This window comes from Notothenia coriiceps, unplaced genomic scaffold (assembly GCF_000735185.1).
Source record: "Notothenia coriiceps isolate Sejong01 unplaced genomic scaffold, NC01 NC01_scaffold00004101, whole genome shotgun sequence".
Lineage (NCBI taxonomy): Eukaryota > Metazoa > Chordata > Actinopteri > Perciformes > Nototheniidae > Notothenia > Notothenia coriiceps.
Window position 1 is genome coordinate 36081 of NW_011336802.1, and position 23367 is coordinate 59447.

General features: G+C 39.7%; 1 long non-coding RNA gene across 3 annotated transcripts in view; it reads right to left on the reverse strand.

Moving 5' to 3' along the window:
* LOC104942020 (uncharacterized) overlaps nt 1-20611 on the reverse strand; it is a 46584-nt gene extending 25973 nt beyond the window's left edge. For 2 of the 3 annotated variants that reach the window (XR_797956.1, XR_797958.1), the window contains exons 1-4: nt 20601-20611; nt 16674-16682; nt 14215-14219; nt 4270-4390 (exon numbers count right to left, since the gene is read on the reverse strand). This is a non-coding gene — a long non-coding RNA (uncharacterized lncRNA). The remainder of the gene's footprint in view (nt 1-4269; nt 4391-14214; nt 14220-16673; nt 16683-20600) is intronic. The other variant, XR_797957.1, reaches the window with a different exon arrangement.
* Nucleotides 20612-23367: the final 2756 nt, after the last annotated feature.

Here is a 23367-nt window from a genome sequence, read left to right on the forward strand (position 1 = left end):
TGGGGCAGTAACTATAGTAACGCAGAGCAGGCGGAGCCGTGATGTCATCTTCAATGAGAACCACAGAAAAACAACATCAGCCGTTAGCTGCTAGCACTCAAGCTCACAGCTCCTCATATCTGTTCAGAAACTAGACAAAAGTTAAACAAGTACAAACCACAGACTGTCTGTGTCATGGCGAATACAGTCGCTGGTTTATGTATGTCTGTATAGGCCGTTGTTGTGAGTGTGGACGGTCGGAGCATATACTGCGTTAGCTTAGCAGATCTCCATTCATAAAACACGCATTTTAAAAGGTTTTTCGCCTGCCGTCTGTCTGCAGACTTGTCAAAACATTAATTCATGGTTTTTACTAACCGGTATCAGTATGTTGTTACTTCGGCATCATTTTGAAACGTGTATTACAATTAAATCACGGGCAAATATGTTCATTTTGTTGTAGTTGTGATTTTCTCTCTAGTTTAGCATACTCAGCCCGACTCAGCCTGGTTGTTGGCCCGCTAAGAACCTCAATTTTATGGGGCCAGAAAAACTGTGAAATAGTACCCGCTAGCCGGTACTACGCCAAGTGGAAACGCAACCAAAAACGGGCCGGGAACGGCACGCTTAAACCGCGCTGTAGTGGAAATGCACCATTAATGTCCTGTGTAAAATAAAATGTCAAGTACCGTAGACAGGCAATCCAATTTTTGGTCCTTTAGAACAAATTAAGCATTGTTTTAAACACCACAGCCTACCTGAGTATTGTTGCTGACCTTCAGTGTACCTTTATTCTAATTGCTACACCGAGTGAGATAAAACCGCACAGACTTTTATCTAGTTGCCAGTTCATTCAAGTTAGTTTTCGAACCGGGAAATGACGAGTACCCCAAAGTACTGTGTTAGAAATGTATAGTAAGGGTCCCCAGCACATAGAAACCACCGGATGCTAACTTGCATAAGTTGCGTTAATTAGCATTACATTGCATTATAACCTATGCAGACAATAGTGTAAAAATGGCTTGGCTGAATTGGAACATTTTGGAGTAGTTTTGTGGGTTATTAAGGATGTTGAATCAATTTAAGCCTTTTTAAGGATCTATCATTTGGATTGGACAGATAGCTTATTTATTTGAATGCAAATTGTCCACAGTAGAGGTAATCATTCTTATTTCGAGCTCTTTATATGCAATGGTCACAACGCTACTCATGGTAGTCAAAATCAGCCCACAGGGTATAAATATGGCTATAAAATGATATTTAATGTTTAGTAACGAAACATATGCTAATTGTGCAAATTGCCCAACATATGTTAGTTAGCATCCGGCAGTTTGTAATTACTAGGGACCCTAACTATACATTTCATACATAAAACGTTGGGGTACTCAACATATTCTGGTTTCACAATGCTGGCAACTAGACTATTAAGGCTTTTCTGATAGCAAAAGGTGCAACATGTACTGTACCTACTATATTAGCAGCTAAGTGTATCCGTGAGAGACGGCACCAAACGGCTAATATTTCAGTTAAAACGGAAAAAGATTTTCACCAAGAAGCTTCTAATAGTATGTCTGATTAGGAAAGACAGCGTTCCCTAAAGCCCTGAGGCTGTGTTCAGTCAGGGGAGCTGCTATTGACAGATATTGAAGGATTTACAGTTGTAAGGGTGGAGAAAGCAGGATGTCCAAATTAAGCCAACAAGTCAATCAATGCTGTGTTTAAGACAAGTGCAAACTTGCTTCCTCTTGGAAGTCTCTTGGCAGATATTTGTATCCGTGTAAATAAGGTGTATACAGTAATTGAGCTTTAATGGAGTGTGTGAGTATTGGAGCTGATCTCTGAGGCACTGACTTCTCTTTCTGTTTGGTATTTTACTACATTCAAGTCCAACAGTAGAATAAGATTTTGTCTAGCAACAACATGGCAAACAATCCTTAGTAAATTGTGAACTGTTTAGGAAGCTTTGACCAGACACTAGACATATAGAGAAACATAGATGGAGGACAGTGGTAGAAAATAAAAGAAATGACTGACTACTGCTGGCATTTGTCTATTACTAGGTTAGTTTACCATGGATGGTGACCATTACATATATCAGATGTCAAAGAAAAGTAATTCATTTTCTGGCATAGTAAATATTTTCCTTTCCGGTAAATATTTAGAAAATGTATAGCCTTGTTCAACTTTTTCTCTTGAACTTGTACTATTCATTTAAATGTTTTATTCCAGGCGATTTCAATGAAAAACTGTAACTTACTTAAACGTTATCTTATTCATAATCTAAGAGGCAAAGTATGTGATATCATATATTTGTAATGATTGATTAACGAGACTAAAGGAAATGGCATTTGTATTCATTAGGCAGAGAGGGCCAGGAAACTGTCAATGGACCCTGCGAGGACGAGAGCAAAGCACTGTGTTTTGCACAGACCTTTGCAACGGCTAGCCTGAAATACTCTCAGCTTCTAACCATAATTCCTCGTCTGTTCTCTCTTTTTCCCTTGCTCATGCTTCAGATAACATCCCATAGACTTGTGGGTATAAACTACCGTTCATGTGTGTTTTAGTTTTGGTAGAATTAGCAGGTGAAGCAGCCATTTGTTTTAGGTCATTAGCTCTCGGATGCCTGCATCGATTTAATCTTGGTTCAATTCTATTTTAGATGCAGTGAGTGTGGACTTATTAGATGAACAAAGGAAAGGTTATTTTAAAGACTAAATTAAAAAGGGGTTATTCTTGGGAAATTGAGTGAAGGGAAATATATTAGAGTGTTTATGTATGTTACCTTTTAGTGTCATTTATATGCTTCTCACAGACTACAGTTCACACAATCACTGTAGAAGCACATAGATGGGTTTCATAGAAACTGTAACAGAAGACTGTGTATCTCCTGCAAGACTAGAAGATTTCAGCATTACAATATTTTTCGAATTTGTCAACACGTGTCAGTGTCATTTGATAATGCTTGTGTGGTTGTATGTCCTATATGAAACAGCAGTAAGTAATAACGCTGACTGAGCCGCTTCACAGAGGAGGACCAGCTCTGACTGGACTTTATAAAGTCCATGCTGCACTCTTCTCTGATATACACCCTAGGTCACAACTATTTTTCAAAACTTTTGGACTTTTGAAGTCCATCAAAGACTCTTTGAAAGAGTTAAAACACTGAGGGTAAAACGAACCTACAAGAACAGTAGCCTGGCTTATAAAACAGAACATGGCTGTTAGGCTTGTGTATTCTAACCATAGAGTCTAACTCAAGTATGTGTGGTATTGTCCGGAGTTTTCTTTAATGGTGTGGGTATTTTATTGAAGCCCGTGTTTTTAATGGACTGTGTTTACAAATGAGACATTGAGCCGCACTTTAAAAGTATCTTTACAGAGGTTTGTGTTTTGGAAACTGTGATTACAGGAGATTTTGTTGGACACTCAGTACACATGTAGTGCTGTGGAGAATCTGTAAACTATGTTAAGCTCCATAATGAGTGCTTTGTTGGAGTTGCAAACAAAAGCAGTTTTTCTAAACAAAAGGACATTGATATTTAACTCACTGCAGGGTCATATTAAATGTTTTTGTCATGAACATTTTTTCTTTCTTTTAATTCCGCAGAAGTTGATCACCTCTGATTTCATTTGATATGTTTTCATGTTTAAATTAAAACATAACATTGTTACAGGAAGTTGTTGAAACTTAGAAGAAATGTATTTGGTTATTTAACATGAAGGACCATATATAAACGTTATGTTTTTCAATTAGATATCATTTGTTAAAATGTGAATTGTGTTAGATCAACTAATTATTGAAAATAAACTTTATGAAATACACAAATATAGTTGCTAAAATTATAAAAAAGTATTTGCTTTTACAATTTGGACAGCAATACTCTTATTTCCTCTCATTAACAAGTCATTTTACTCATTTTACTCAGTTTAGGCAAATCTAAAATATTTTACAAGCTGACTTTTTTCATTTTTGCTGAATTGATTTTATATAATTTTTCCAAATGTATTTTAGTGTTACATCTTCTCTATATTATTGAGTTTTCTCTAGTTACTTTAAAAAAACTTGTATTATGTTATGTTGGATCAACGATTTTTACAGTGTAAAAAAAAAATGTATTTATAGAGATCTTGGATAAAATCTCTTCTGTGCAATGCTGTCAGTCTAAAGAGGTTTAAGAGTGTGTGTGTGAGGGGGGGGGGTCTCTGGGGGCTATGTCTATGGGGAGAAGCAGAGCAGGAGAAGTTGGAGAGAGCAGCAGCCACACAGAACATGGACAGAGCGTTTACCTGGCCCTGTGCTCTGTGGGTACGCCAAGTAGCCGCCTCTTCCACGGGCCCCCCTACCTGAGCCACGCGCTGCTGCTACCGCCGCCGCCGCCACCGGTCCATACGCTGTCGCTGGGAAGCCTGCAGGCACATACACACATACACACACGCATCACTTCCTGCACATGGATGAGCACGTCCCAGAGCTACAGGAGAATGTTGATACCCGCGCTGAGCTACGGGCTAAAACTATAGCTGTCAGAGACTGGTGTCGGGGCAACATCTATCAGCAGCCTCTCACTGAACCTGCTGTGATATTCAAAGCCCCGCACACCCACTGATCCACACGCAGAATAAGAGAGATAGCCATGAGCAACTCACCGGATATCACATTAAAATACTTTGTGCAGCTTCAATGTACTTGTCATGATCATCACTTTAAATTCATATCCTCTCAATTTCCCCTCTCGTAGAACATTTCTGTCCGACTGAAAAAAGGTGCACATTCTTATTCATCTATGAAACTGTGAGCAAACTGACAATTCACTAAGTCCCTGGTTATATTAGTGAGAGTATTTGGCTCTGGGGGGTGTTTATGTCACATGCTTTGGATGAAAGATTACAGCCACTTCTGAGCTGGGCATAATAGCCCGACCTCTGGGGACCGTCCTGCATTTTGTTCAGGAGTGCTCCCAATTACCCAGAGTTTCAATGGAATCAGAATCATCCACTCTTGTCTGAGAATAAAAGTATTCCCATGCTTTTTTTGCTGTGGGGCTATACAGGTAGAAGATATGCAGTAGAAAAGAATACTTTTCACAATCAAGCCGAGACTTCTGTTGTATGATATGTCAATCAATCTGTTACGTTCTACTCTTCTGTTAAGGCTGAACACTAAACCATTTAGAGAACTCCAATCCTTCGATATTGAAAACTTTAAAAGCAGACATAATATGCTCATTTTCAGCTTCATGCACGTATTTTGGGTTTATAATAAAGCATGTTAAAGTTGAAAAATCACGTAATATTTCTAATACTGTCTGTCTGAATGTACCTGCATTCACACTGTCTAAGACGCTCTGTTTTAGCGCTCTTTAAGACTCCTCTCCAAAACAAGCAATGTCTTACCTTTGTGCTTTGGATGTCTTTGCAACAGCATTGCATAAAGAGAATGACTGTAACTAAATAGTAGCCAGACATTGACCTTTATACATATGTATAGTTGTTACATCATAACCGTGAGGAAGTCCAATCTTACGACTTATTTAAAGGCACAGTTTCTGAATACGATCTGTGTGCTTTTCACTTGTTGAGATTGAGCTTTTTGATACTTTCGTAATATTTTAGTAGTATTTTTTTCAAGATTGTACCTTTAAAAGCATTCAAAAGGTTGCTCCGAACTGTCAGTTTGTGAAAAGGCAATATTACCATGCAAATATGAATTCACCTCTTTAGGGTCTGATTATTCCCACAAATATCAGCCTAATAATCAGTCTGTAATTAAGCCACCGCAGTATCTGTGAATTCTAATTACATTGTTGGCCTTAATGAACACGGTAGCTAGAGGTGTCTGGCAGAGGCTGGTCCATGCCCAGGGCCCGGCTCCTCTCACAGCTCAGGAATGGCATGTCATTAGCGCTGGTGATGAGATTCCTCACTCTGGGCTCAACACCGTCTATGCCTAATCAGCTTCCTAAAATTATCTCCACAGGAAACACTTTCCTCACTGGCAAAAAGAAATATGGTCTCTAAATTCCCTCAATTGTAGCCTTTCTTGATTTCTTCCTTCTAGCTGTACAGTATGTGTGCTCATGTGTGAGTTTCTTCTATGTTTTGGCCCTATTCTGGAGACTGTGGTTGAGACATTACAAAATGGCACAGGACACCTTAGAGGATTATTTTTTTGAATGCTGTGGAGGTGAGAGGAGCACCAGCGGGTGACCTATTTTCTGAGTCAGCCTCATACTGCTGTTCCACCGTGAGGGGCTCACACAAAAGACTGATGAGAGGGAGGGGGAGGGGGAGGAGGTGACAGGGCAGGGTCAGATGAGCCGCAGCCAAAGAGAAAAACACATAGCTTTTCATCAGCCGGCTGAGAAGGAGGTAATTCACAACTCTGTCCACACAATACGACTGTGAATGTGTGTGTTGGGTGTGAGGTGCCAGCATGTTGCGGCAGGTGAAAAAGAGAAAGAAATGGCACTTTTCCCACCCAACTATCTCACAGCCCGGAGAGAAAAAAGGGGGCAGAGGCGACAGGGGGAAAAGAATACAAAAAAGACGGCAACTAAAAGGACCCGATTCCTAGGGCTCAAATGATTTTCTCCGCCTCTTTTCACAAAAACACAAATCAACTCTGATACTATGCTAATGATGGCCATGCACCCCTTCATTTTCACTTACAGTGTCCCCATGGCTGCTGTGCGGAACAGCACTCCCCACCCCTTTTTCCCCCACTCTCTCTCTCTCTCTTCCCCTTTCCTAAGTGCTGAATCTATCTTCCCGTCGCTGCCATTGTCATGACACCCCCAATAGACCCACTGGCTTGGAAGTTAGTTGCGGGCAAAGTTGTGGTGAGAGATTAACTTTGCAGGATTAGGTGGGTTAATTAATAGATGGCTGCTGCTCATTGTTTTGTGCTCACGCTGTAAGAAGCCACCCAAGAGAAGCGCTGCAGCATTAAATCAATTTCATGGCCCTTTTATTACTGAGGAGATAAAGCCAATATTTAGCTTTCAATTCTTCACAATTATTGGGCCCCTGCTTTGCCACTTGAGTGGCTGCGCTTGGCTGGGGACAAGGACACATCTGTTTATGAGCTGTGGAGGCCCGGGGGCCTTGGTGTCCGGACTCAGGGGAACTGTCCTCAGCTTTCTTGCCTAAAGCCTGTAGCACAGAAATCCTGCCTTCCTCAGGAGGGCACACTGAAAGGAAGTAATATTAGACCCAGAGAATGATGAGGACTGTCAAGAAGCTCAAAGCTGTTTCACTCTTTCTCTGTCACTGTAAAGACTGAAACGTTTACTTTAATTAAATGCATTAGAAATGTCACATAACTGTATTAGGTTAGTTCTAGGTATTATTAAGTTGAATCTAATATTTTTTATTTAAACATATTATTGCTTTCCATTAACCTAATACAGTTATGTGAAATCAGTTTACATTATACATTCAATTTAAGTCAACATTTCAGTTTTTCAGTTTAAGCAAATATATTAAACTTTCTCAACTAAGTTTTAGATTACAATTTTTTTCCGATTTTGGGTATTTCTCCCCAAAAACATCAGACATACGTGCTTAAGACTTTTGCATTCAATTGTTTACATGTATTCCTATTCATCCAACTCCACTGTTTGCAAACATTGACCAAGATTCAGAAACTGTTACAAATGTTACGCCATATGAGTCCAAATCCTTGCCTACCTATAATAAACGTTGCTAAGGCAACTTGCCAACATAGTGGTACGTTCAATTCATAGTATTGTCAGGTCTGTGCTGAGGGAACACAATGTGCATTTGGGGCACACAAAGCACTATTTTCATGACAGTGCAAAACACATGTCGGCACTTTATGCCTGTAAAGTAGCATTTTTCTTGAGAGCATACCGGCTCTTTTCCACCTGCACCTGTACTTTGTGAGTCTCTGTGAACTTGACTGTGCTGAAGTAGGAGGAGAGACGCAGTAGGGGCACTGTCACAGTGATCAAACTGCGCAGTGCAATTTTTGTGTCAAGGTTTCCTGAGATATTTGCTTGCAGCGACTGCCTGCATAGGCCAGGTCAAGAGCTTTGTTTTCCCTATTATAAAACTGTCAAAGCACTTTGCAGAATATCATACTGCTTTTAAAGTAGCTCTTATTGGTCGGATTAATTCTAGTGCCCCATCATGACCAAGGATGATGTATTCTTCCACATGTCAACATGTTCTCAAGCTGCTCTGCGGTTGCATTGCATGCTGTCAACATCAGCATTACCTAATGTAAATCACCAAGCCTTGAAATATCCATGCTGAGCGCCACATTGCCTTTATCTGTACAGTTTAAGTTACTCATCAGAGTGTGTGCACTTTTTCTAGCATAGATGTTTAACCCTGCAAGGCTAATTTTCTTTTATGATATTACAGGCGTACAAATGTAATATTATAAGGGTCTTATTAAATGATTAAAAACATATTTCTTAGACATTTTATGGGGGTTAAACTTTACCTCAGATTTTTACTGATACATTCCTGCAAATCTTTTTTGACATACTGCCTTTATAGCCACTTTCAGATCCTATTACTCAGAAAACGTCTCGATGAAAAGTTGTTGCATTATGCATCAATAAGGTCCTATTTATGTCCCAGCAGTCTGACAACAGCTTGACTGATGTTAATGTAATCTGTTCTGTTCTTTGGCCCAAAACTGCCAGCAGCAGCTCCCCCGTCATTGACAAAGGAGCTCCATCAGACACAGAGCCCTCGCTCATTTCTGCTAAAAGAAGAACTGTCAACTCTCTAATGCACAGGAGGGGCCCAGGGATAGCTGATAATCTACAGAGGGTCTATGAAGGGCCGGCCTCTGCCCACATTTTAATATCTTTCTGAAACTCAAAAGTAATAGGACTTACATGAAGCACTTAATTTTCAGTGGACATCTCAAGTGGTATAACGTAAGAGGACATTACACACAATGTTTGGAAAGTGGGAATAATGTGTACCATGAAATGTTTTGTTAAGCAACTTTTTTGCCTAACTGTATGCACAAAAAAAAAGAAAGACATTCCCATCATACAAATGGAACCCAGCATTGCAGTGCAGTTATCCAGGATTATCCTGCTGGCTCCACAAGTTTCCATTAGGGATACACAATGATATCGGCACATTATCAGTTGCAGCAGATAAACGCTTGAAGAAAGGAAAGAAAATCGGCATCAAAAATGTCCAACATATTTTTTACAATATAACAGTATATTATGTAATATACAAATACATATCGCATGTTATAGGTTACCGAAGTTGAGATTTGTTCTTATTTTGCCCAGTGAATGTGTACATTTTGAATAACATTGTCTGCATCAGAATAACTTTTATAATAAGATGTCAACCCAACAACAGGATGAGATTGTTCTTAGCGTGTATTATCAGGCTAACATTCAGATGTTGGTATACATCTAATATTGGGTGTCCCTAGTTTTAATTCTATGCTTGAAGCTTGGTTTGGGAACATGCTAGTGAAGAGGCTTTTGAGCCTGAAGCTGGTGGGTTTCAGGGGCAGACAGGAGGAGTGAGACAGATGAACAGTAAAGAGCAGAGATGAGTGAGACTGATGAACAGAGAAGGACAGCAGCTACATCAGTAGAAGAAGAAGAAAAAGAGAATGAGAAATTATGGGAGGAATAAGGTCAGAACGCAGGTGTTTCTTTCATTCTCATGGAACTCTGTAAGGTATTTTGGACACAAATATCTTAAGAAAGGAGAATATCTTATACTCAGATAAAACCCCTTCTGCTGAGGGCACTTAATCAATGCGTGTCATATAGAGCTTCTAACATGGAAAAATATATTTTGTGAAATCTAAGGTCCAAAAAATGACTACAATAAAACAGTTGCAATAACTATTGGTTTCACCAACAGTAACAATATGCAATAGTCGCTGCTAATACAAAGCTAACTATTCATTTAAGAATTACCCATCTTATTCAATTATTGATAAGTTTTTTTTTAAATATGTTTTTGAAATAGCAGGTGGAATTACACTAAAAGTACAGTATTGATGGATCATGGTTTGGCAATCCAAGGCCTTATATGTAATTTGTTATACATTTGTCAGTGAAAATAAGTACAAATGTAACTTAACAGTACAAAAGCTGTGGGTATAGATATTTTAATTGCTAACTCTAATTTAAATGCCATAAACAAAATGTATTGATGGGTCTCGATAATTAATACTAATCTCATTGGAAACACATACATGGAAACCAAACAAAGGATGGATTAAAAACACTGCCTTAAAAAAGTCTACTAACTAATCATTGCAGGATTTTGTCTATTTTGCCTTGTAAAAATGTAGACAAATCCAATATATAGGTGTCACTGTTTTATGTCATAAATGCGAGAAAGATACACAAGAAATCATACCGGAGAGGCATGCTTTTCCTGTCACTGTATGACAGTAAGAGGGACAAGCCAGCGGAAATAAGTGTGTAGATAAGTCGTACGCAGTCAGCGGAGCACACTGCCTCTCAGGAGGGGGGGGGGCGTTCTGTCAGAGATGAAAAACTGACTCCACTTCACATTTTGCTTCATCAATAACCTTTGATAAGATGTAGCGAAACACATAGAGACAAATAAGCAAAACGGGAAAAAAATAAATATACAGTATATATCAAAGTTACAAAAGAGAACGGCACCTAGCAAGACATCTTTTCATCTCCAGACTGACAAGTGTCCCATTGTTGTCATCCTTCAGCGCTACTTTGTTGTTGAAAGCATCTCTTGGTTGTTGTTATCAAAGGCATAAATCACAGAGCTGCAGAGAGCCAGGTGGCTTTCAAATGAACTGCTGCACACATGCTCATGTCTCACCTCTCCTCTGATCAACGGAGACCTTCGGTACACACAGAGAACCCCCCCCCCCACACACACAGATAAAATAGAGGGACTGGGAATCAGCCAGAGAGAGAGAAAGAGCATTTACATGCACACCAATAATTAAATTATAACCACACTAATGCAATACGCATATTATTGCAGCTCTCATGTAAACACCTTAACCGGGTTATCTTACTCGCATTAAAGTCCTAATCAGAGTAAGCATAACTTGATTAACAGAGCTGGGTTGCTTGTCAATCATTCAGATTCATTTGGTGTGTGACTGGTTTCTTCCAGTGGTTGGAGTCTGTGCATGTGGCACAGAGGTCACACGCTGTATGGGACTGTATGTTTGAAACAGAAGGTGAGGGAAGTACAAATAAATAAAGATCTTAACTTGCAATGGGTACCAGGTAGTTTTATCTATTTGGTTTCCACTGAGGGTTAGTACCTCTTTATTGTAGAAGGGATTGTCAGTTGATTGCAATAGCAACACCTTTTATCTGCAACCATTCAGGAAAATGTCTTCACTTTGTCAACTTAAAGCAAATGAACGATGTATCTTTGTGATTTGCCATTTTTTCCTCAAAATGTGGTTGCTAATATTGACATTAGCTCAGAGGGTTTGTGGAGGATGTGGTGCTTATAACATATTTCTCCACCCAGGTGGGCTGGAAGTCAGAACCATAGAAAAAGGTTTTATATATTATTTCTATATAATTTCCAACCCGATATAGTGTAGGGCTAGTTTATTTTTCTTTCTACTATTTCGCTGTTTTTAATCTTTCTACTAAATTGAAGTTAAAATAAGAAAAATACTTTTCTTAAGTCAAGTATTTGATTCACACAGAAAAGCCACAAATACGTGAGGCTTTCATAAAGGCTATTCTTTTGTTGTTACAAAAAATAAGCTATATTTCCAAAAGTATATTGAGATATGAAATGACCTTTAACACGATCTGAGAGAAACAGATATCATGTAAATAAAGTTGCATAATGGGAATTGTAGGATCTTGTGTTTTTGGAGCTTAACACATATTACAAGAGTAAATGTCTCATTGTCCACCTACTATATTTTTACCAATTAAAAAAAATAGATATTATTGTGTGAGTACCCAAACTAAATGGAAGTGCAAAACTAAATTGCTGGAGTGCGACCTAAATCTGGATATAAGAAATTGAAAATATCCCATAAATAATCAACTTTTTGTTAAAGTGATTTTAGCGATGGAGTTACATGCCATTAAAGGAATATAAATACAGCAGCTTTGGAATAAAAGACTGCTGTACAATACTGAGGTCCCCACAGATACAGCTTCACCTCAATAGGATTTTGCCGTATCAAAAGATCCTGATTAAAGGATCTCTAAATGAACAGTTTTTCCATGACAGCTGAATGCAGGGCATGATGTATCTCTTCATACTTAAAGCCAGGCTATGGTTTACCATTGGAGAGGTTTCACCTGGACATATACCTGTGGTAGGTGTGTATGTGGTACACTAATAATGTTGTTAGTGCTCTAAAATACATACAACAACAACCACAACAACAAGACCCCTAACCTTTATTGTAGATGGTCGATGTTGTGTTGCTCACTTACATTATATGAATTAATTAATTAAAACTTTATTGCAGACTCAGGGTCCAGATAAAAGACAAGACATTACATATAATAAATTACATACACAGCATAAAAAAAATTCATAGTTTAAGAATAATTTAAATCAGTGTCCTACAAAGAGACAACTATACCAATGTCTCCACAGCTGTGATTGGTAGCGTGTAGTACTAAACCTTATGTTCGATAAGGCCAAGAGGATTTCATTATCAGAGTCATTAAGCCGGCAAATACATTTATACATGATATTTCTTAAAACAGCTTGTAGAGTATTGACTCCTGCAGCCACAAACATTTCACTTGCACTAGACCATCGAGGTCTCTTCAGCAATATTCTCATGGCATCATTATAAGCTACTTGAAGTTTCCGTTAACTTGCTTTTCTGTAGTTTGACCACAAATGTGCAGTATAGAGTGGTGTACAATATGCTCTGAACAGAGACATCTTCACTCCATCTGTACATGCACCAAACTTACGTAGGAGAATTTTTGCTTGTGCATACATTATGCGGCATTGTCTATAAATATCTTCATCATCTGTTCATATGATCACACCTGACTTCCTTATTGTATGTTCACATATATGTGCAGGCAGTGTGTAGTTTCTTTGTGTGTCTTTTGCCTAAGCGGTAGTTCTTTGTGCCAGAGGTAATGGTTTCTGTATGTAATGAAACCAATTGGCACATTGATCCTTTGCCATTAAGACTTTGTGGCCTCTGATTTTGAGCAGAGAAAAAGTCAATTACAGAAGTGGAGTGAGCGCAGAGCTCAGCAAAGCCCGTCTTTATGGTGGTAATTGCACATATATCTTATACTTCTGAACAACAAGAAGAGGCCAGGAAGAAGATATTTTTGGTCAAATTTAAACTGGGTAACCTTTCAGAAGCACAAAGAATGCAAACGCTTCATGCTGTGGGAGAGCTGCACTGTCTTTCACTAGACACCAGTATGTCCTACAGTGAGTCTGACACAACAAGTCACATCGGCTTATTGTAAAGCCAACATACTGTACCTGGTTAACTTACAAGGGGATGGTGAGTGAAGGTCAGAGGAGAGGTTGAGTGATGTGCTAAAGGACACTTCAGAGAGGCGGGTTCTCACTATGCTGCTGTCTGAACTGGTATAGTGAATTGTCTTACCAGTATCTATATTATGTTTTGTATACTGGCTCATAAACAACTTTAGCTCTAACTGAATCAATTGTCATTAAGAATTTGTTTAAACCTTCTATGACTCCCATGTCTATAATGCATTATAAACTGTATTGCATTACAATCGGATTATAGCACTGTATAATTCTTCATCACACAATTAAGCATGTTATACTGACTTATAGTAACAAGTATAACAATAATACTTCAGAATCTTATAATGACAGGATAACATTGATTATAATGCATTATAACAATATTACAATGCATTATAACGATTAGAAATAAAAGTCAATAGGATACTTGGAAAAAAAACATCGATAAGTGACCTTATAATAGGAAGTATTATGAATCCTTAAAATGATCATAACATTTTGTATATAGTCTTAAGTTTGTTTAAAAGCATTACGAAGATGTAGGAATGCGGATTCATACATGTGAAAAAAGTGTGTGCGCTTATTTAACAATGTGTATTAATTGTAGGCTAAATATAATACAAAATAAGCATGTTTTATAAAAATGCACAAGTTCTATTACAACGTTGCTTACTAAACACTCAACTTGAGAGTAACTCTAGCCTCCGAAACGGCACAGTCAGCAGCCATCACCCGGCTGTATACGGAGTGAGGGACTGGGATGTTGTGATGTGTTGTTGAGAGCTCAGGAAAAGCTCAGTGTCTTTTACTTCAATTCTCAGTGACAAGAGCTTGGCTTCTTTGTAGCTGAAGTGCATGGCAGCATAGCATCAAAGAGGACAAACTAGGCTCTTTATTGAAGTGCAGCCGCACTTTCGACCTCTTCTTTGTACGTCTTCCCATGCACTTCAGTCAAAAAAGGGAATGGCTCCTATGCTGCAGAACTGATTTAAACACAGTCTGCTTCCACTCAAGCCTCGGTTTATATCTCACACACAAACACAGTAGTCAAAGGAAAATGAATAGAGAGAAAAACAATAAGGCAAAGGGAGAAAATGTATTTCAAACAGAAAGGGAGGATCTGCCAGAATAGATAAGAAAACATTATTTGAGTCCATTCTGAAAACAGGGAAACTGCTTTGCAAATGGGACAGGGTCTTGGTTCACAACCCAAATACTCAAGGCAGTTCATGATGGTGACTTAAATAGAGAGAGGCAGACAGGAGGACACAGATGTCTGACCTTGCAGTGGTGCTTATGTAATGGTCTGCTTCAGTGCATTTAACTGCAGTGCTCCTTTCCAACCTGGGATCAGTAAAGGCAACATGTCTCTGCAGTCCAATCTCCTCTGACATCACTCCTGACACTCGGAGAGTATAAAAAGGTCTTGCGAGCTCTGAGTGAATCTCTTGTTATGGTCCTGCCTGTGTGGTCCCTGAGGAGCCAATCATACTAATTACACTAGACTACTTTAGCCTCCTCTCATTAGTGTCCGAGTAAACAGCCTTCATTTTTGATGCATTTTAATGCCCAACTCCCAGATCTGAGGGTGGCGGTGGCGGGGACAGATGAAGGATGAAGGGGGGTAATTTCAGGTTTTCTTAAATGAAAGTGAGTGCATTAAGTGTCATTTCACCATTCAAGTTAAATATGTGTTTGTGGATTTGCACTGATCACTGTGAACTTGCTTTTGCTGGATTTACTAATGCTGAGGGATAATAAAATACAGTGTATTAATGTTGGTAATAAGAAGAAGCAGCTTTACAGACACTATCTCATGAATATGATTTTATAGCCCAGTCAAATACTTGCAGACTCCATTATATTTCAGCAGGCTGTGTGCACTACGGTTACACAATCTAACACTGCTCTAGATAGCAGGGGCAAGTAGGGTAACATGTGTTATGACCCAAAAATAGCACTGAGACTTTGGCTTCCTCTACTGGAGCTATAAACAATGTTTCCACATGAAGTGGGAGTATGCAGATGGAATTATTAATATATTTTTTTAATGTTCATATATGTATGTATCTGTTATATAATGTAGATATACATGTGTATATATATATATATATATATTCATAATAAAATGTTTCTGATACTCTGAAAAATATTAATATTTTCCAGAGCATCAGTAGCTTATTATAGTACATTATAGACGGCCATGTCAACAAATAATTATTAGGTCAAGGCACTGTATAATTAGAGTTATACGCACTCTACATATTCATAATGCTTTAATTATCAAAAACAATAATAAAAACACGTACAAATAATGTATAGTTTCCTATAAAGTATATTGAATACTAATTTGGTTACCTGTAGGATTGCTTTGTGTACAAAATGACTTCAATTGACATTTTAATGCATTATAACAGAGAATATTGTGTTATTTTAACAGTGCGAATGAAAATACACCATGGGACAGAGGGAAGGGGCTGAGTAGATACCTAGCAACTACCCAAGAAGCCGGGCCTGGAGCCCTGAGCAGTGGGCGGGATGAAAACAACAGGCAGTAGACACTGAGCATGTTCTCACAGACAACATACAGACACACACACACACACATATTGTGCTCCTCTGCAGAGTAGAGGAGCACAATGTCTGCACCCCGTCCCCCTGCTGCTCTCCTGCAGTGTCCGGAGGTGGCAGCCGTGCACGAGGCAAGGCAGTTCCAGTTTCATTTTACACCGGCAGCTCAACAGTCCAGACGTAATGAGCTTTAGCGTTGCCACTCTGCTTTTTACAGCAGCTCATCTTCCCCACCACAGGCACCTTGGCAGTGGGTCTCCGTGGCAGACTGTTTGTCTGATTCAGTGTGTGAGGATGTGTCTGCTGTACTGGGGGGAGTTAAGACCTGGGCAAATGAGGTGAGCCTTGCTTCCCACCTTCAGGAAATAGCCAGCCTTTCAGCTTTGCCTGAGTCAGAGTGCAGAAGCTGTTTTTGCAGAGACAGGTGCTCATGGAGGCACCCGAGGAGGTGCACGTGTTTGTGCACGTGGACGTACTGGTGTGCATGCAGACAGACAAGTGCAAACTGCACCCACACAGAGTAAACAAACATTGCCACAGACATAAATAAACATAACCACATGTCCGATAGAGCTCTGATGAGCATGTGCGTTGACCTGTTGCATCCATCCTCTGCCTCAGGAACACACATATTGTACAATGGTAGCCTCTAAGGCAGGGGTTCCCAAACTTTTCAGGCCGCGACCCTCAAAATAACAGTGACAGAGACTGGCGACCCCCTTTCGACGGGGGGGGGGGGCTGGGGCTAGTGAATTAATTTCAGTTTTCGCACTCTCGCGGGAGTTATACAGATGGCTAGTCCGCCCCTGAAAATGTCTAGGCAAACGTTATTATTAAAAATAATTTTTTTAAAAAAATTATAAAAAAAATTAATCAATTTTTTGTTATAATTTTTTATTTTTTTATTTGCCATTTTTATTTTGTAATCATCTCGCGACCCCCACTTTGGGAACCCCTGCTCTAAGGCACAAACACACATACACCATATTGTGAGCCGTTAATGGAGAGCAAACTGATCTGAGAGCAGTGGAGCTCTATGGGTGCACATGCAGAAGTAGACAGGGCGCTGACGTCAGAGCAGCACACTCACTACTGTCACAGGAGCGGAGTCATGGCCCGGGAGCTCAGAGGCTGCATGGGCAAATGTGTGCGAGTGTGTGCAGTCAGCACTGCTGTGGAGACACTGAGTCAGACAGACAGACTGGAAGGCAGAGAGCGGCTCTTGGTAATGTCCCTCCTCCTGCTTGGCCTTCAAATTAAGAATCTTTGATTGTGTGTGTTTTTAAGTTTTAGAGAGAAAGGTCCGCAGCTGCTGGAGCGTGTGAGGTCATGGCGCTCCTCGTCAGGCCCTATTTTAAGGCCCGCAACTCACGCAGGGCCCCGGCCTCCACAGGGCCATTGGGCTAATGATCAGCCTTGGCAATTAAAGTCAGTCTGTGAGTCAGTGTGGCATCAGGAGGGCCATCTGCTCCCAGCCCTCTAGCACTCTCTCTGGCCTGTGGGACCACTTGCTGGGGTCACAGCTCACCCAGCGTGGAAAGAAGATGGTCACATGATCTGAGGAACAATCTGCTGTGTAACTCTAGCTCAATAGAAACCTGTTCTCGCGTTAGCACTGCTGTCTCACGAGTGCAGTAAAAACACAAACAGTGGGATCTGTCTTATGGAGGACATTGTTGCATGCACCCGTGACACAGGTAAGCTCCTCATCAGCCTCAGGCCAGTGATTCTTTTCCCCACCTGCTCCGGTACTGGAGCCAAGAAGCAGGGTACTTATTGTACTGAATGGGAAATATAAGATGTCTGAATACTTGAGAGAGCTTCAGATCAGCTGATAATGACTGCACATGGAGTCCCAGACTACATCCTCATCCACATAGGAAGTAATGGACTATAGCCAGCAAGAGTTTTATTGGACACAAAGTGTTGAAAAGGAGTTTTAGAGGTAAGAGGGATACTCGGGTCAACACGTGAGGCAGTACTGGAGCAATGCCAGTATGCTCATCTGCATCTAGAGTCAACAGAGCAGAATGAATGCAGGAGAGTTCTTGAAATAAAGCTGAATGTAAACACATTTTTAGTTTGTCTACGTTGTGATGAAGTATAACAGAAAATACTTCTGAGCCTGAGGGCCTCTCTGAAAAGGAGCCACAGAAGTTTGCACCCTAGAAAAAAGGTTTGCTAGTTCTTTCTCAAGTGGTCTTTGGCTCAGTGGCACATCACCACACTGCCATCATACCTTCTCGTCCTTGACCCCCACATGACCTTGCAGAAGCCTCGTTTCTGGATATAGTCCACAACAATACCTCTTAACCAAGCAGCAGACGGCTACTGGACCCTGGGGAGGCCAACTGGTGGTTCAGGGCTATGCCCGGGTGTGACCTCTGGTGAATTTATCATATGTTCAGTCGGCTCTGCCCCCGTTTATAGGGGCATGCCCCCCCCCAGGAGCAGTCACTCTCACACCAGTTGCACAGGTCAGCAGCTCCTTTACCCTAAAACCCACCTCCTGAGAGGACAGCTGCTCCCTATAGCTTTATGTTCTTCTCCATCAGAGAAAAGGGGGTCAGCAGGTCAGCAGCCTTCATCTTCAACTCTGTCTACCCATAAGCCCCCCCCCCCCTCTCAATCAACTTCCTCTTGACTGCCTTTTTTTGTTCATCTTATATTACTATATTTACTTGTTTGCCTGTCCTTGTTTGTCTACCCTCCCTCATACTGTAAAGCGTCTTTGAGTTTTGAAAAGCGCTATATAAATAAAATGTATTATTATTATTATCTTTTTACTCCGTCACTAACAGTTGTATGGACCACAGGCACCTTTTATAGGTGTAGCTCCATGCCATGCAACCTCCATCACTCTGTGCCCTGTGTTTCAGGACGACTAACTGGTAAGGTCAAGTATCATAATACTTGGAGATTGCTTACTAACATTTTATGATTATTATTAGAACTGTATTAAAAGCAAACTATTGACATTATAATGCATTTTGACAGTGATTTAGAATGTAGAAAGTGTTAACCAAATCCTCATCTTGTTATTTTTTGTTATAAAAGACAGCTCTCAGTTATTTTATCTCTCTGTCATTCTCTATTAACTTCTTCTGGAAACTATTTCTGCAGCTTAATGTTTTCAAATGTAATTTGTTGTGATATTGTCCAGGTTTCTATCTGACACTGAGTTTGTTTGTGAGTTGTATTTATCTTATAGAAACTGTACATTATCTAATTTCCTTTTAATTGTACATGAATATACCTTGTTTATTTCAGCACTATCCCTTAAGCTGGTAGTGGTTAAGTATCTTGAAGTAGGACGACTCAACAAAGACAGACATGTGGGCGTTTATGGCAGCACAACCCCTCGTCTCTTACTGCATGGGACTTTGCCAAACAGGTCACCCCGAGTGTTCACAGTGAGAGATATCTACTCCACACTGATTTAGGCGTTTCAGAAGGCATTTCCTGTCACTTGGATATGATGTAGTGTGCTGTTGTGTTTAAGGCATGGTTGGTTAATGGAGTTGGAGATACAGAGGCCTGGAGGCTACCGCAGCACTGTCCAACACTCTATATCTGACGGGGAAACAAATCTGACACAGACATGTGACAAGAAGAGGATATGGCAAATGGACAAGAAAAGAAACACAGATGGAAAAACCAAGCCACAAACTCCAACAAACAAACACCCTTTTCAGAATGTGTTATGAGAAGATGCTAAATATATACAGCATAGAAGGGCTGTCAACGCATTAACGCTTGTGATTCATCTGGAAACTTTAACGGTTTAAATTGCCTAAATGCAAATTAATCATATTAAAAAGTTTGACCCCAACTTCCTCCCCTAATTCCAGCGCAGATGTTTACAATGGCAGTAATAAGGCAAAGGAAGTGCAGGAAGTAGCACAAGCTATATGTATTGCCCTGACCTCTGCATATCAGTAAGAACCATCACTACTCCAGAGTACAACACCTAATCCATGACGGATGGTTTGCTTTAAATGGGGTGAAAACGGAGGAAAGGCATTTTGCGGAACTGTATGCTTATTGGTTCTTGAGAATGCACAGGAGTATGAGATAGCCGAAAAGCTAACCACGGCAGGAAGAGATACTGCTTGCAGCAGGATAGTGCTAGCAAGAATATTAGTATACGAGCATATGTCCTGTGTAGGCCACATGTACAGAGGAGGATCACAGCAGCTCTCTGCTACAGCAGCTTTGTTGATGCTTGAGCTACGCGTTGGAAAATTTAAGGACTTCATGAGCTCTGTGCCTTCATAACTTAATCATTGAGTCTCACACACTTGTCTATTATTACAATAAACAGTATTTAATTTAACTTTTACAGCATTATATTTTACATTCTATCTTTAGCTCATCTTATTCTATTTTACATGTATATATGTAACTTCTCCTTCATGACTTGCACATTAGTCTTGCAACATTCTCTTGCACTATTTGATTTCTACACTCACTTTTTGTGACTATGTTTTCTTGCTTTATGTTTTATATATATTTATGTTGCATTGTTGGTGGAGCCGGGGACTTTGTTCATTGTATAACTACACTGTAGCTGTGCTTATGACAATAAAGCCTGAGAACTTTGATTTTTTAAATTGACTTAACCAAAAATATACAGATGTTTTAAAAAGGGTAGTGTTAAGGTAACCCCTTCTGTTGTCATTGCTACACTTACCTCTGCCCTCTCCCCTCCTTAATGTCCCTTCCTCTCCGTTCTCTTACTACTTAAGAGGCTGACTCATTGCTGTTTCTCATGACATCTGGTGTAGCCGTATGACTGAGTGTTATGTCTTTCTCTCACTCAGTCTGTGTCTCTCCCCTGATGGGACCCCACTGACATCTTCATCTCTGGTTTTTCCAGTGTAGCATAATGACCTCCTACTAGCAGCCCTAATGGAGCCATAATGGTCATTCATGCCAGGGGAGGCTCCGAGGGCACGGCTGTGGAGGCAGAGGGGCGCTCGGGTGAAGTCCCTCTGCTTCTTCACGCACATCTCAGTCTTTGTATAAATACAGTTGTCTGTGTGTGCGTTCTACTGAGCATTCACGAGTGTGTTATGAAATAAATGAAGGTATAACTGGCTAACAATAGAAAGCACAATATGTGTGTAACACGAGTGTTTCCCTGCTTTTTAATGTTCACTTCTACAGCTCATTCGCATGCATAATGCACTTATTTTCTTTTTAATTACATTTCCCCTCATACAGATGAGCTCCCTATTCATGCATACATCATACACACAATGGAGTTCCACCACTGGCAGAGACTATACTGTACATAAATTACAGTGTGGAAGCTTAACTTGCACTTATTGCTATTTTCTTTCTAGCCATTTGCATTTTAATATGTGCAGTAAACACAAGGAGCTTTCTGAGTAAAGCCTTAAAAGACACTTTAAGGCTGTGATGGAATAAGATGCTTCTTTAAATGTGGCTTAATAATGCAAGGTCCTCCAGAGTGGACATCCCTCAAGCTTTAAATGCGGCACATCTTAAGATGTTCCTCCGAGGCCATTTGAATAATACAAAGGCACATTTCTCAGCCAGCTAATGCTAATTAGACTGTTGCATAGAAACAGGAATAATGTACAGTAAGGTTCCCTATGACTTGTCAGATCCTGTTTTTTCCGCTTCTAGCAACATTCACAGCTGTGTATTGAGTTGATTTAGGAAAAAAAAACATCCTACAGTATCTAATCTATTATGTTTAAACATAAAACCAAGGGAAGAAAAAGAAAGATTATTGTAATCAGCTCAGTTAACCATTATGCATTTTTATTAAAAAAATGCCATGAGTGTAGCTTCTCTCACAAAGTGGAACAATTATGATAAATAAAATTTAAGAGAATATGTAAAAGTAAAAGCAGATACAGATACACTCCTAATACTACAGCATGAGGGGAGGATATTCATTTCAACACGACTTTCCTTCATTTGAAGCTATCTGAAAATCAGTGCCGTCCAACAGATTTTTACCTGCAGTATCTAAGGAAATGTGCACTCTTTAATCTCTGTCAGAAATCAAAAATAAGTCCTTTTGATTGACCTGATTTTGATTCAAAGACACATTGAATTTGAGTTTGTTCTTTGTAACCTGACAAATGTTAGCTATGACGTCTGATCATTTAAGTCAAGTTCTATAATGCTGACGTCCTGCATCCAGGATGAGCAGAGCAGTGTACGATACTGTTCAACATGACTTCCATCTTTTTTGATGTGGACATTGTGTTGTATTTTTTTGTTGAAAAAAAGCAACTGTCAGTTTAACAAAATATTAACAACAAGCCCACAGCTGTTTGTTTATGCGCATGCTTCTGTCTTTGCTAATTCAAATTATTTTCCATACTGCAGTGTCTTGTATCACACACTGGTCTAGATATTTAACCTGCTTATGCAGATCTCTCTCAGGGCGTCTGATTAGAATCTCTCAGATCGCTTCTTTGAAAATTAACACATAGCTATCGGGAGTGAGCGATGATTTGCCTCTGACCATTATTATTTTTAAATATTGAAGTTAAAAGCATCAATCTGGTGCACTTTGAGAACAAAATGAAGAGATCTATGGATACATCTCTCAACACCCATTTGAAACAGAACTGTAAGCAGATTTACTATTTCTTTATGGATATTTTACAAATCACTCCCCTTTTAAACGTTATTCTTTTATTCTTTTACTGTCATATATTATACACACATGCATTTCCAAACATTTGGACTACCTATGTTGCAAATGTATTATCTTTTCAATTTACACACGGCATCTATTGCACGTCTGTCCGTCCTGGGAGAGGGATCCCTCCTCTGTTGCTCTCCCTGAGGTTTCTCCCATGTTCCCCTTTAAACTGTGGGTTTTCTCCGGAAGTTTTTCCTTGTACGATGTGAGGGTCTGAGGACAGAGGGTGTCGTATTGTCATACTGATATTCTGTACAAACTGTGAAGTCCACTGAGACAAATGTAACATTTGTGATATTGGGCTATATAAATAAACATTGATTGATTGGTCTCAGTGGACTTCACAGTTTGTACAGAATATCAGTATGACAATACGACNAACACATTGTATGTCATATGCTAAGGGAAAGAGGTGGGAAGTAGTGGAGTACAAATACTGCGTTACTGTACTTAAGTAAGTGTTTCTGGTATCAGTACTTTACTCCACTACTTATTTTTCTGACGACTTTTTACTTTTACTTCTTACATTTTTAACACAAATACCTGTATTTTCTACTTCTTACATTTTCAAAACGGGCTCGTTACTTTAGTTTTAATCTGTGTTTGGTGGCGTGATCATTATTATTTAGAGTCATTGCGTG